At 37.5% G+C, this 13777-nt stretch overlaps 1 long non-coding RNA gene across 2 annotated transcripts; it reads left to right on the forward strand.

Annotated features, from left to right (window-relative positions):
* The first annotated feature begins 10322 nt into the window (after positions 1 to 10322).
* Positions 10323 to 12453, forward strand: LOC134666356 (uncharacterized). 2 transcript variants are annotated; one of them, XR_010098489.1, is made up of 3 exons: positions 10323 to 10842; positions 11767 to 11983; positions 12344 to 12453. It is a non-coding gene; the product is annotated as an uncharacterized LOC134666356 (long non-coding RNA). The 2 variants fall into 2 exon arrangements; XR_010098488.1 differs by having other exon boundaries at positions 11767 to 11935.
* Positions 12454 to 13777: the final 1324 nt, after the last annotated feature.

Genomic DNA, 13777 nt, shown 5'->3' on the forward strand with positions numbered 1-13777 from the left:
ATGCAATTGTGCAGCTCCTTAATTGTGTCTGACTGTAGTCAGCATACATACATTTTTTGTAAGCCCAAGCTAAGCTAATAGTACCGCTGACTGTACAAGTGTACGTACGTACTTATTAAAAAACTGGGCAAGTGCGAGTCGGACTCGCGCACGAAGGGTTCCGTACCATAATGCAAAAAAAAACAAAAAAAGCAAAAAAAAAAACGGTCACCCATCCAAGTACTGACCACTCCCGACGTTGCTTAACTTTGGTCAAAAATCACGTTTGTTGTATGGGAGCCCCATTTAAATCTTTATTTTATTCTGTTTTTAGTATTTGTTGTTATAGCGGCAACAGAAATACATCATCTGTGAAAATTTCAACTGTCTAGCTATCACGGTTCGTGAGATACAGCCTGGTGACAGACAGACGGACGGACGGACGGACGGACGGACGGACAGCGAAGTCTTAGTAATAGGGTCCCGTTTTACCCTTTGGGTACGGAACCCTAAAAATACTGGTTTCATAGGCAGACCCTCGCCATAACATCGTCATAAATAGGAATATGATCGCAGTAAGGGTGCAACTTGTCTCGCTCTCCGTGATACTTGTAACTTATACGCCTTCCGAGGCAACGAGGGTCAATATAAAAATAGCTGTTACTGAATAAAATATCCTTTGGATATGATGCATCATGTTTGAAAGTGGTATATTATAAATATACTCAGATACTTTTAAAATACCACTTCTCTGCACGTGTGTGGGAAGGCGTTAAGTTCGTACGACGTCAGATTAGACTTCAGAAAACAGTTTAAACTTTCTTAATGCATTATCTATAGGTACGTACTTGTTAGAGCGCTGGTAGCATAGTGGTAAGAGCATGCGATTTTCAATCCGACGGTTGCGGATTCTAACCACGGCTCGTACCAATGAGTTTTTCGGGACTTATGTACGATATAACATTTCACATTTACTAGTGACTTTTCGGTGAAGGAAGACATCGTGAGGTAACCGGACCTAATAAGGCCTAATTTTACCTCAGGGTTGGAAGGTCAGATGGAAGTCGCTTTCGTAAAAACTATTGCCTACACCAATTCTTGGGATTATTTGTTGTCAAGCGGATCCCAGGCTCCCATGAGCCATGGCAAAAGCCGGAATAACGCAAGGGAGATCTGTAGGTCCAAGTACCTATACGTAGGTACTTGGTGTGCGCCTATGATGTGGGATGGGTGTACTGCCATCTCGCCGAAATATTTTTCGCCTAATTTCACTTCCCAACCAACTTATTGCAGTACTTTTAGTTGGCAAACCAATGCTTAGCATATTATTATTTAGCATAATTTTTATTTGACTACAATTTTATTTAGCAGATGTTCATTTTACCACGATTTATTTAGAAAAATAGTCACTAAGCAAATGTTTTATTATACCTAACTATTTATAGTTACATAACGTTTGCCAAAATTGAAACTTCGCATACTTTTTATTTGATCACAATTTTATTTAGTAGATGTTCATTATTTTTTTTTTTTTTATTATGCATGGGTTTACTCATGCCCACAGACTAGCCGAGGCGTAGACCCCACCAAAATTCACCACCACCCAAATTTACCAAAATTCATTAAGACAAATAGTCACTGAGCAAATGTTTCAACTTAGCTAACTCTTAATTGTCAAAAAACGTTTGCTTTATTTATACTTACTTTTCATAATATATTTTGATGGCTATTTGACCTGTTGGTGGCTTTTTTTTTAACAAACGTATCTACATATTTCCATGGACGGGTGCCACTACGCTAATAGATTTGATGACTGTACCAACATGTTTTAGGTTAGATGACTGCAATCCCCAAGAAAACGAACTGTTGCCAGAAAAGTGGGATAGGTTAGGTTAGAACTGCGACCCCACGAAAACAAACTGTTGCCTCAAAGGTGGGTTAGGTTAGAACTGCGACCCCCGAGAAAACGAACTGTTGCCAGAAAAGTGGGTTAGGTTACGTTAGAACTGCGATCCCACGAAAACAAACTGTTGCCAGAAAAGTGGGTTAGGTTAGGTTAGAACTGCGACCCCACGAAAACAAACTGTTACCTGAAAGGTGGGTTAGGTTAGGTTAGAACTGCGACCCCCGAGAAAACGAACTGTTGCCAGAAAAGTGGGTTAGGTTAGGTTAGAACTGCGACCCCACGAAAACAAACTGTTGCCTGAAAGGTGGGTTAGGTTAGAACTGCGACCCCCAAGAAAACGAACTGTTGCCAGAAAAGTGGGTTAGGTTAGGTTAGAACTGCAACCCCGAAGAAAACGAACTGTTGCCAGAAAAGTGGCTTAGGTTAGGTTAGAACTGCGTCCCCACGAAAACAAACTGTTGCCTGAAAGGTGGGTTAGGTTAGATTAGAACTGCGACCCCCAAGAAAACGAACTGTTGGCAGAAAAGTGGGTTAGGTTAGGTTAGAACTGCGACCCTACGAAAACAAACTGTTGCCTGAAAGGTGGGTTAGGTTAGGTTAGAACTGCCACCCCCAAGAAAACGAACTGTTGCCAGAAAAGTGGGTTAGGTTAGATTAGAACTGCAACCCCCAAGAAAACGAACTGTTGCCAGAAAAGTGGGTTAGGTTAGGTTAGAACAGCAACCCCCAAGAAAACGAGCTGTTGCCAGAAAAGTGGGTTAGGTTAGGTCAGAACTGCGACCCCACGAAAACAAACTGTTGCCTGAAAGGTGGGTTAGGTTAGGTTAGAACTGCGACCCCCAAGAAAACAAACTGTTGCCAGAAAAGTGGGTTAGGTTAGGTAAGAATTGCGACCCCACGAAAACAAACTGTTGCCAGAAATGTAGTAAACAAAATTACTACCTCCATCATTGAACTCCACATCTCGAAAAAACTACCTACGTAACGAAATAAAATGCTACTGTAATTTGTACCATGAGTAGTTGAGTACTATATTATTAGGGTATTTAGTAGTATGCATCACAATATTAGGCGAAAAATAATTTATGCCTATCAATACATTCGACATAACAATAAAAGACATTTTGAAACATGACCAACTAAATATTTTGCCATACAATAATATTGTAAATAATCATTTGCGACATGTTATATATGCGAAACATTGGTTTGCCATCTGATAGTTTTGCCAAATGATACTATGGGAAAAATAGTTTGGGAAGTGATAATTTGCCATACAATTTTCGGCCACATATTAGTAAACCTGTGGGATGAAACCGCACAGGTATTTATAATCACGTTCATAATAACATCTGTTTGCACCCTGTAATGATGATTGATGGTCCAATTCGATTGGTGCTATTTAATATCTCGAAAACGAATTATTGGATACCTATAAGAAAACCATACCCTAAATTAGCTCAACATTACCAATTCATCCAACTACGGCTCATAAAATTTATCTGGAAACTATATGATTAACCGTACCAGTCTCGAGGGTACAAAGAGTGCCTTTATGTACCTGTATATTGGCACACTTTGCCAGTGTTGCCAACTTGGCATAAATGATGCCAGATCTGGCATATTTTCAATCGCTTTGGCACCAAAATTTTTTATTTAGCATCTGGCATATTTTTTAGCATAATTTAGTATAAGCCAAGTTTGCACCAACTTGGCAGCAACAATATGGGCCATCGACTTATGTGGTTCATATTTTCATATGAATTTTGACTTTTGTGGATGGATGGACGTCAACGGACTATATAAAGTTGGTCAAGAAGATCTTGTCAGTAGAAAAAGGCGGCAAATTTGAAAAATGAAAGTGTCTAATTTCAAGTGACATTTTAGCATTTTTTGTAGCATATTTCAAAAAACTTTGGCATAATCTACACATTGGTCTAGCATTTTTTCAAAATCCGAGTTGGCAACGCTGCACTTTGCATACTTCTTGCAATAAATTGTACTATTGCGGTTAACTTCACGTGTTTTAGTCACTCACGTAACTTGTCACGTAATATCTTATTCCTTGTAACTATCGCTTATCTCCCGCTATTATCGGTATCAGTATTATAAACCGCTGTATCGCTATTTACGGTTTTGATAAATATTTATTATTTGAATAGAAAGAAATGCATATCTTTCACAAGTTACTAAAACATTTACAAAATTTCCCTTTCTCCTCCGAAATGGAGTCTCCTGAGGGTTTAAGTAGTTGATTTACATGACAAAGCGTTCTGGCGCGGCAAAGGATTTTGGCGATGAAATCGACACATATCTATCTATATGTTATTCGACGATTTCGACGGTTCGTAAGGAAAATATAATGCTTGAAGCTTGGTTAAAAATGTCTCGGTGAAAAAACTGTCTCTGTTTAGCCCAATGGTTGATTGGTAGGTAATGTCTCAAGGCGTTAAGTCCGCCATTTGTACTCTTATAAACTATAACTAATTAAAATCCTCTCTCTAATACATAATAGAATGTCTCATTAGGGGTCATCCATTAATTACGTCACACCAATTTCTAGGTTTTTTGACCCCTCCCCGCCCCCTTGTCACACTTGGTCACATTTGGCAAACCCCTCCCCCCCTAGTGTGACGTCACATTTTTTCTACGAAATAGCCAAATCGGATTAAGTAAGTACCTAAATATTATTAATATTTCATCAAAATATTTTTGTATGTAATAATAATGTACAGCGAACTAAATAATTTAAATAAATTTTCGGTTACTGATGAAGTTAAAGTGACGTCACAAAGTTTGTGTCTCCGCCCTCCCCCATGTCACAATATGTCACATTTTCTTGATCCTCCCTCCCCCTAAACGTGTGACGTAATTAATGGATGACCCCTTACCTACTTGTCGATAAAGACATCAAAACGTTCAAATAGGTATGTTATTTAGCCGCCAACCACCGTGCCAGCAAGTTAATCTGCACGTATACCGATATATTGATTTATTAGGGCATTATAATGATACATTCGCAGGTTTGAGGCAAATCTGGCGCTGTGCCTCACATTTGGCTCCGAACTGCAGCGCTGTGCCGTTACCGTGAGTTACTGGGTGGCATTCGAACTATTTATTTATTTACTCGTATGGCGATATGATATATGAAGATGGCCGATGGGGTCGAAAAGTGTGCGAGTGGAGACCACGGACTAGCAAGCGCAGCGTAGGACGTCCACCCACAAGATGGACGGACGACCTTGTTAAGGCCGCCGGAAGACGCTGGATGCGGGTCGCTTCGAACCGGTACGAATGGAGGTCCAAGGGGGAGGCCTATGTTCAGCAGTGGACGTCTTATGGCTGAGATGATGATGATGATGGTTATATAGTCACATACGCAAAACTTATATTATTATACAGTATTTTTATAAGGCGACATCCAAGTTTTGCAACCACTGCACAGCATCGGCCGTCAAGTGTAGTAGATCATCCGGGCTACGGGTAGCATTCCATTTCTGACCGCAGCTGCACTACAACTGCCGTATTCGAACTTCAAGATATTCACAAGAGACGATACGAACTAGATCCATTCTAGATATGGTATAGTTTAGATATCAACTAGATCTCTTTTGCAGCGCAATTCGGGCAACCAATGTCACTTTTACGTTAGAAAGCGTAAGATATCTATTTATTAGATTTGAATTGGATCTCTAAGTCATATCCTGAGGAAATCGTTCAAGAGTATCTCCAGAATCGCGCAAATGTCAAATTTGACAGGTTAGATCTTAAACATATCGTTATGGTATCTTGGTGAAGTCTAAAAGATATCTAATAGATGTCTATTTCAAAATCCGAATCGGGCCCATAGTCACATTACGCATAACTTATATTAGGTATACAGTATATTTTTATAAGGCAACATCCAACCACTGTATCGGACGTTAAGTGTAGTAGATCATCCGGGCTACAGGTAACATTCCATTTCTGACCGCAGCTGCACTACTAGTACGAACGCGTCGGTGTTATTGTCAATTTCCATAGTAAAATGAATGGTAGTGCTGCTGTCGTTGGAAATGGACTGTCACCTTACCCGAGTTGCCCGAGTATGCGTGGAGTGGGGACCACTGGATAATGTGTTTCATGTTCCAATGGTCTTGTCCTCGATGCCGCAGTCGAACCATGAAATTCTGTGACTTACGGCTCGATTCGGAAAATTTAGAGACTTACTAGATCTGAAATAGTAAAGATATGTGACGTGTCACTGCAAAAGGTACCTTATGGCGGCTGGCGCCGCGATTCGGGAAATGAATTAGAGATTCACTAGATATGAAATAGTGAATATATGTGACGTTCCACGGAAAAAGGTACCTTATAGCGGCCGGCGCTTACGTCGCATAGCGCCATAATAATTTTGGAGCGGCGTTAATAATAGCGTAAGCGCCATCCGCCATAAGGTACATTTTTCGTGGGACGTAACATAATAATATATGCACTATATCGTAATATCTAGTTAATCTCGAATACATTTCCCGAATATCGCCGTTATTTATTTGTTACTGATATGCATGTTATTACTACGATTTTTCTGCAAGCCTTATGTCCCTAACGAGGGATTACAGGAATGCATCATCATCATCGTCATCATGTTATTAAATAATAATAATCCAGCCAAAATACTCACTGCTGGGCACAGAGCGGCTACCGCGAAAACCGAAATTCGCAAATTGCGGGGATCTTTCTCTTTTACTCCAATGAAGGCGTAATTAGAGTGACAGAGAAAAATCCCCGCAATTTGCGAACTTCGATTTTCGCGGTTATAGCTCTGGCCTCCTCACGCACGAGAGGGATTGGGCTGTAAGTCCTCACGCTGCCAACAGCGGGTTGGGAACTTCACATACACCTTTGAATTCCATTGGATGTACGCAGGTATCCTCACAATGTTTTCCTTCACAGGAAAGCTAGTAGTAAATATCAAATGATATTTCGTACAGTCCGCAGCAGAAGTTGCAAAGCGGCCAAGGTGTTCAAAATTTCCTTGACACACTTTTATTCTCTTAACAATAAAGTCGCGTCAAAATCATTTTGAACACTTGGCCTGTATAGCAACTTCTGCTGCTGACTGTACCTACATTTGTATGTATTTGCCCATCACGTATATTGTAGAGTACCCAATTGCTGTATTGTCTGGTACCAACAAAAGTTGTGGCTCTGTCAGATTGCGAGTGCCGCTGAAAGCCCAAAACACACCGAAAGCCTCAGTGCGTTCGGCCGCGCCGCCGGCTATTTTGTGCGGCCCAGTGACTCGCGCCAATAAAACGAATATAATGACTTGTACTGCCATCCATGGATATTATAGGTATGTAGAGATGTAGTGCATAGGTAGGTAATTGTTTTCCATCATATTTTCTCGGAAACGTTCGTATTTGTTATACTAGGTACAGTCAAGGAATTTAAATTCCGACCCATTTCGTACTTTGTCACAGTGACAATCAATATGAAAGCCGCTAGAGACCTCATACGGTTGTCACTGTGACAAAGTACGAAATGGGTCGGAATTTAAATTCCTTGACTGTACTTCAGTCAACCTCAAAACTTTTAGTTTACAATACAAATATTGAAGACTTATTTTATTATTACAAGTCGAGGACTACTTGACAGACAAACATACATGGTCCAAACCAGAAACTGTAATTAAAAACAAGTAGCAATTTAAATCATTATTATGTGTAAAGTTATAACTGACACAACTGCTCAGGTATGAAAGCACATCGAATTTAGGTATTTCATTACAATCAGTCAGATTTATACAATAATATAATAATATTCTCATTTCTTTTATTATATTTATTTTATTTTCCTTTTGTAGGAATTTTATTTGTTTTCTGAAAGAGCAACGTATTTGTATTATTTGATGTACATAATATATATTCAACTCAAATTTCTATAAGGAAAAGTACCTACTGTATGTAATTGCAAGAATTCCATAGTACCTATTTCTTATTTCCTCCTAATGCATTAATTATGAGATGTAATGTATTGAAAAGATGAGTCCCGCCGAGTTTCTTTCCGGTCTCATATTCGGATACCCCCCTCCAATTGAGGGGGGATTTAAGACAAAACAGGAGCTGAAATTTAAATATTTTAGGTAAATATACCCGTCTCGCTAACGTAAGCGGCTCCAAAAACTAGTGCTATAAGGACAAGTCGAAAAATCCACCGTAAAAATGTCAAAAAATCGAGGTTTCGTACTCGACTGTTTTCTCCTTCAAAACTTAAGCAATCGTAACCAAATTTGGAAAATAAAATGATTATGAAATTACCTGTGTCGGACCGTTTTGCTTTTTTTGGCTAATTGATATCAGTTTTGAATACTACGCCTCTCATTGCGGCATAGTCAATGAGGCCATTTTGGCCATTTGTGAAGGGCTCTAGCGCCTTAAAAAACAAAAATATTAAAAAAAAAACAAAACGGTCCGACACAGATATTGACAATATTAATCTGTGTTGAAAAAATCATTGCTCTAGCATCAAAACCCACGGAGGAAACAGTCGTGCGTTTGTATGGAGTAATGACCACTCCTGTTGGCTCTTAAGGCTCATCTTTTCGAAGCAGAGGTGTAGGTGTAGAGTCGGTGTAGCTACATTTGACGTTCATAAGCGCATTGTAATATGCCTACTTGAATTATAAATTAGCTGACTTTATCTTATCTTTATCAATATTCCCCATGAAATGTGTTACCCTTATTGCTTTATCTTGACTGATGAGCTACGTTTTCCTTCATTCTCGTCGCTGTCGATTCCTTAAAAGCCGGAAAATTTGCCCAATTTGCTTTGATATTTCGGCTCTGAAGCTCAGTTCTCTTGTACAAAGCTAATTTTAACAGGCACGTTTACTTAACCTACATATTTGGTATTAACTTTGCCAAATACCCCGCTTTTCCAGTTTTTATCGGCTTTTAGGCACTGACTGTTTTATATAATTTTGTATACTTATTTACCTACTTTGTTACTTTCAGGCACAGAAATTGCCAGTGTGCTAGAAAGCGGCACCTTAAAGTATTTAATTTAACTAATTTGAATTAGGTATACATTGTGTTACCTAGGTACTTATTTCAGTTTTTCCCTTTTCAGTTCATGTTTTTTAAGCAAACGGTTTTTTTTTTGTTTTTGTAATAGGTTTTTTTTTTTTCAAAATGACTCCGATAGCGAAAATACTTGTGTCAAATAGCAATAACAAGATTACCAAGCTAAAAATATGACTGAGATTAAACAAAGTCATAGGAAATCTATTTTGGGCACGTTCAAATCATTTCGCTATCCTTAACGTGTGCAAAAAAAAATCATCGAAAACTATATTTGCAGCTGGTTAGATATAGATAGATATAGATACTATTATATCCCTTTGCTTTAGTATTTTACAGACAAAATAACTCTTTCTAGAAATTCAATGTGATATTTTTACTGCGTTAAGCCCGAGAGCTGCGGGCTTAGCAAGGCTGTATCTATCACGCGATACGGTGATAATTATGTTGATAAAACGCCAGTCACCCTCGAATTTAATAAGAATAATAAGAATAAGAATAAGAATAAATTTTATTATCAATAAAAACACATAGCAGAATGTTGCAGGGGTCTCCGCACTAGGCTACGCCTGTATCGCGGGGAACCAGTTACAATTAAAATTATTGAATTAGTTACATAATAAAGTTACATTTACAAGTAACAAATTTAAAGAAAGACACTTAAATACAAGTGAGAGAAAAAAAATACAGTGTTATTGCAAGGCATGGAAACTAAACTTAAAGTGTTTTAACTATAATATCTTCTGTCTCGGCATAAGTAAGTGAATGTAAAAATTTAAATAAGAGTATTTTAGCTTCTACGTTGGTACAATCTTTAAGGTTGCAGTGTTTAAGCAAAGCGTTGTAAGTAGTTACTCTGACTCTTTCCCCAAAACGTTTCCCAAAGGCGGAACGGACTTCTGGAATTGGTAAGTTAAAGACGCGTTTATTGATTAAAGAACTATAGCAAGGCAACAATTTTGAGAATTTGTGTGTGTGTAAAGCGATTTTCATTAAAAATAGCTGACGTACAGTTAAGACCTTGGCTTGGGCATAAAGATCTATGGTTGGATATCGAAAGGGTTTTTTAAGCATCACCTTTAAAACTGAGCGTTGAGCCCTTTCAATTTCCAGCATAGAGGTCTTTGCCGCACTTCCCCAAACTGTGATGCAGTAGCTAATCACAGACTGACAGAGCGCGGTGTAAACTAATTTAAGCACAGAATCATCGGCAGTGTTACGAAGCTTTTTGAATATAAATATGGATTTTCTTATTCTAGCAGAGAGTTTATGAATGTGGTTTTTGAAGTTCAGTTTTTCATCTACTAATATACCAAGATATTTTATTACATCAGTATTCTGTATTGAATCACAGTTACTATGGTTGCAGACGATATATGGCGTTATCTACATTTGACAGCGGTAGATGATAGAAGACAATTTGCATAACATGGTCGTTGGTTAACATGTGGATAATTTGACAGCTTGTCCCATTTTGACAGTTCAACTTAGATAATTTTAACTACGTTCTTCTTAGGTCACGATAAGCCTTGTCGTGAAAGCAAAAGTAGTGAATAATCATATTTTAAGGTATAAAATACAGGTAAATATCAGTTTTTCTATGATTATATTGAGAGTTATTAGTTCCAATGTTCCGCTGTATATAATATTGTCAATATTTTCTTTGCAGGGAAGTCAAATTTTATTATTCCTACTCGCGGCTGCCGTTGAAGATAAAGAGCCTCGAAAAATCTCGTAAATAGCATTAAGAAACGCTTACAACGCTTTTGATATGCCGGACGAAGAGTTTCGGCGTATTTACAGAGTGCGTAAGAAGTGTGCAGTGCATTTAGCTACGAACTTAACGCCGAGCCTCAAAACGGTGATGGGTTACCTACCAAAACACCTCAAAAGGTAAAGCTATAAATTGCAGTGTTTCTCGTAAAGTTAATATGTATTCTATGCATAGACCTATTATATTTGAAATAATTATTGATTCTATGTAAAACAGATGTCTCAATGACAATGCTACTAAACTCTTCAATACTAGGTGCCTCATTATTAAAAGTAAAAGTTAGTATGTTCAGATATTTGTTTTACAATCTCTTACTTATGCTACTAACCCACTAACAGAGGTTACTTAAGCTACTATTTACTTCAACATTCATATCCTAACCTCCGAACCTAAGGGGGAAAATATCTACTTGACAAAATTAGATTTACAGTACCGGCCAATAACATATCACCTTTGTGTGTTTTTGTATCAACTTGTAGTAGGTTAGATTGTAGATTTCATATGTTACTAGTCATTTTATATAAATAATATCTGAGAGACAGAGATTTGCTCGGAAAACATAAAAACTAAAAAATGCGTGTTTTTCCAGAGATGAAACCTAGCTAGATTGGTTTTTCGCCCCCGAAAACCCCCATATGGCAAATTTCATCGAAATCGTTAGAGCCGTGTCCGATATCCCCGAAATATATATATATATATGTATACATATAAATAAATAAACAATAATTGCACGTTTAAAGGTAGGTATAAGATAAGATATTATGAATACTGAAATACTGTGAACTACAATAAGAGACTCAGAATATTACTAAAAAAAGCTCTTTAAAAATAATGATGTTGACCATACATTAAAACAAAAAACCTCTATGAAAAAATCATTACATGAGACTAATTTTTCTCATCGCAAGACAAGGAATACTACTAAACTACCTAAAGCTGTGGAAGTCACTCACAAATATAAAAAAGTTATAAGTACCTACCGTAAAAGCATGGAGGTGATATATTATTGGCCGGTACTGTAAGTAGGTATTTATTTGTTTTAGGTTCTAACAGTATACACCACACCAGCAGCACACCTACACCACCAGCAGCAGCAGTAGCTGCTGGTGTGTAGCAGTTACACCTGCTAGCTGATGGCAACTACCAACGCGGGACTAGTCAAGATCATGGCTTGTCCCTTGGAGTACCACTGACTAGATTGGCCACACTACGGTAAGCCTGAACCTATCTCGAGCAGTTTGTAGATGCTGTAAACAGAAGGTAAGTATTAGACATAAAAAACTGTGACCTTCCACAAGGACTGTCTTAGTAACTTTAAATTTTTTGAATAAGTTTGAGTGTGGCTGTATTGTGTATTGAGATATGTACCTACCTTTTGTTTGATAGTTATGTATGATAAGTAGTTATCTCTGGGATATATAATCTGGGAATGCAATAGTTATTAGGTTTATCTAAGGCACCCAGTTCTAATGTGCTGCATTGTTTACATAACGACCAATGGATATTATTCCCGGCGATTATTTAGTATCTTGGGTGCACTAGACTGCACTCATGTGAAAATATTTCCTCCATGGCTGCCACATGAACCTACTTTGACTTATTTCCTTCTTTTTCTTCCAGAAAACTTCTCGTGGATCAAGGGAGAAATTAGGAAAGGCGCTCCTAAGTGTTTCTAAGCATCATGCACAAAACCGGCGCTTAATAAGGTTAATAAATACATATTTCGCCTATTACTATGTTTTACTATCGCACAAATACCTAATTTAGGTACCTATATTATTTCTATACAAGTAGAGACTAGTAAACATTCAAGACGGACAATTTTCACACAGAACAGCATTCCCCGCATGCTTCAGTGTAGGTGTCATTTATTCTTATTTTTAATTTTAGCCTTATGCGTACAAAATTTGTCACTTTTATAGCTTCTAAATGTAAAATCCGACTGTCATATGCAGTATAGTACAATGAAAGCATAGGTAATAAATAGTTATTTGATTTACAAGGGGGCAAAGTTGTTGTTTAACCGCTCGTGCTAATTATGAGCGTTGCGAGTAGCGATTGCAAATCCGCGAACATTTTTTCAAATCCGGATTTTCGGATTTTAGTTTGACCGAAATCCGAAGTTCGGATTCAATCCGGATTTTAAGAAAGGAATATGTGGTATAAAGGCAATGTGAAACAAACAATCAAATTAAGTTGTTTTTACTAGAAATAATAAAAAAACAGAATGCGTAGACTGTTACGCCAATAACAACATCTTTAAAAAATAATAAAAACAAAATACGTACACTGCTACGCTAAGTAGGGTAAGTTGTTGATCAATGAAACACAAAAAGTTTGAACCTTCCTGTCTCTGGTGTTTTTAAAGTTATGAGTGTTATATTTCGTATGAAGATAAACAATTTATTTGGCTGTCGTATCGTATGGCATTCTTGGTTTCTACTTATCTTTTACAGTTTCTGTATTACAAACCTTTTTTTTAAATGAGTTTTGTTTAATTGTGTACTTGTGCATGTTTTCAATGAAACACTCTAATTTTTACAGTGAAACAGATGTAATCATTATAGTCTACCATGAAACATCGTTAATAAACATTAAAACGGTGTAATAAATAACTGACATTAATACATATATGCTTTCAACCAATTAATGAGAAAGGAAAGGAGGAAATAGTGGTAGGCTGAAATTGGTTATTTAATAGGTTTATGACGTATGGAATTATTATAGGAATGCTGAAATATATAAAAGACTTGTTTCATTGTACACACACCTGAGTTTCAACTAATTGAACGCGGGAGGGTTTTGAGCATCTCCATGCTTGATATCATACACTTTCTGGCAATTAGTGTTTTATAAACGACTGTTTCAATGTTAGACATGTGACCTATACCTTGCCATCAATGAAACATTCAACATATAAACCATCCTATCACAGCCGTTTCTAAAGTTATGTATCTTATATTTTACCATATGATAGACAAATTATTATGAATTTTCATGATATTTTACATGCCCGGCTGGCAATAGCTCTCCCGCGTTACCGCTTCATGTGCA

Source organism: Cydia fagiglandana, chromosome 7, assembly GCF_963556715.1.
Source record: "Cydia fagiglandana chromosome 7, ilCydFagi1.1, whole genome shotgun sequence".
Taxonomy (NCBI): Eukaryota; Metazoa; Arthropoda; class Insecta; order Lepidoptera; family Tortricidae; genus Cydia; species Cydia fagiglandana.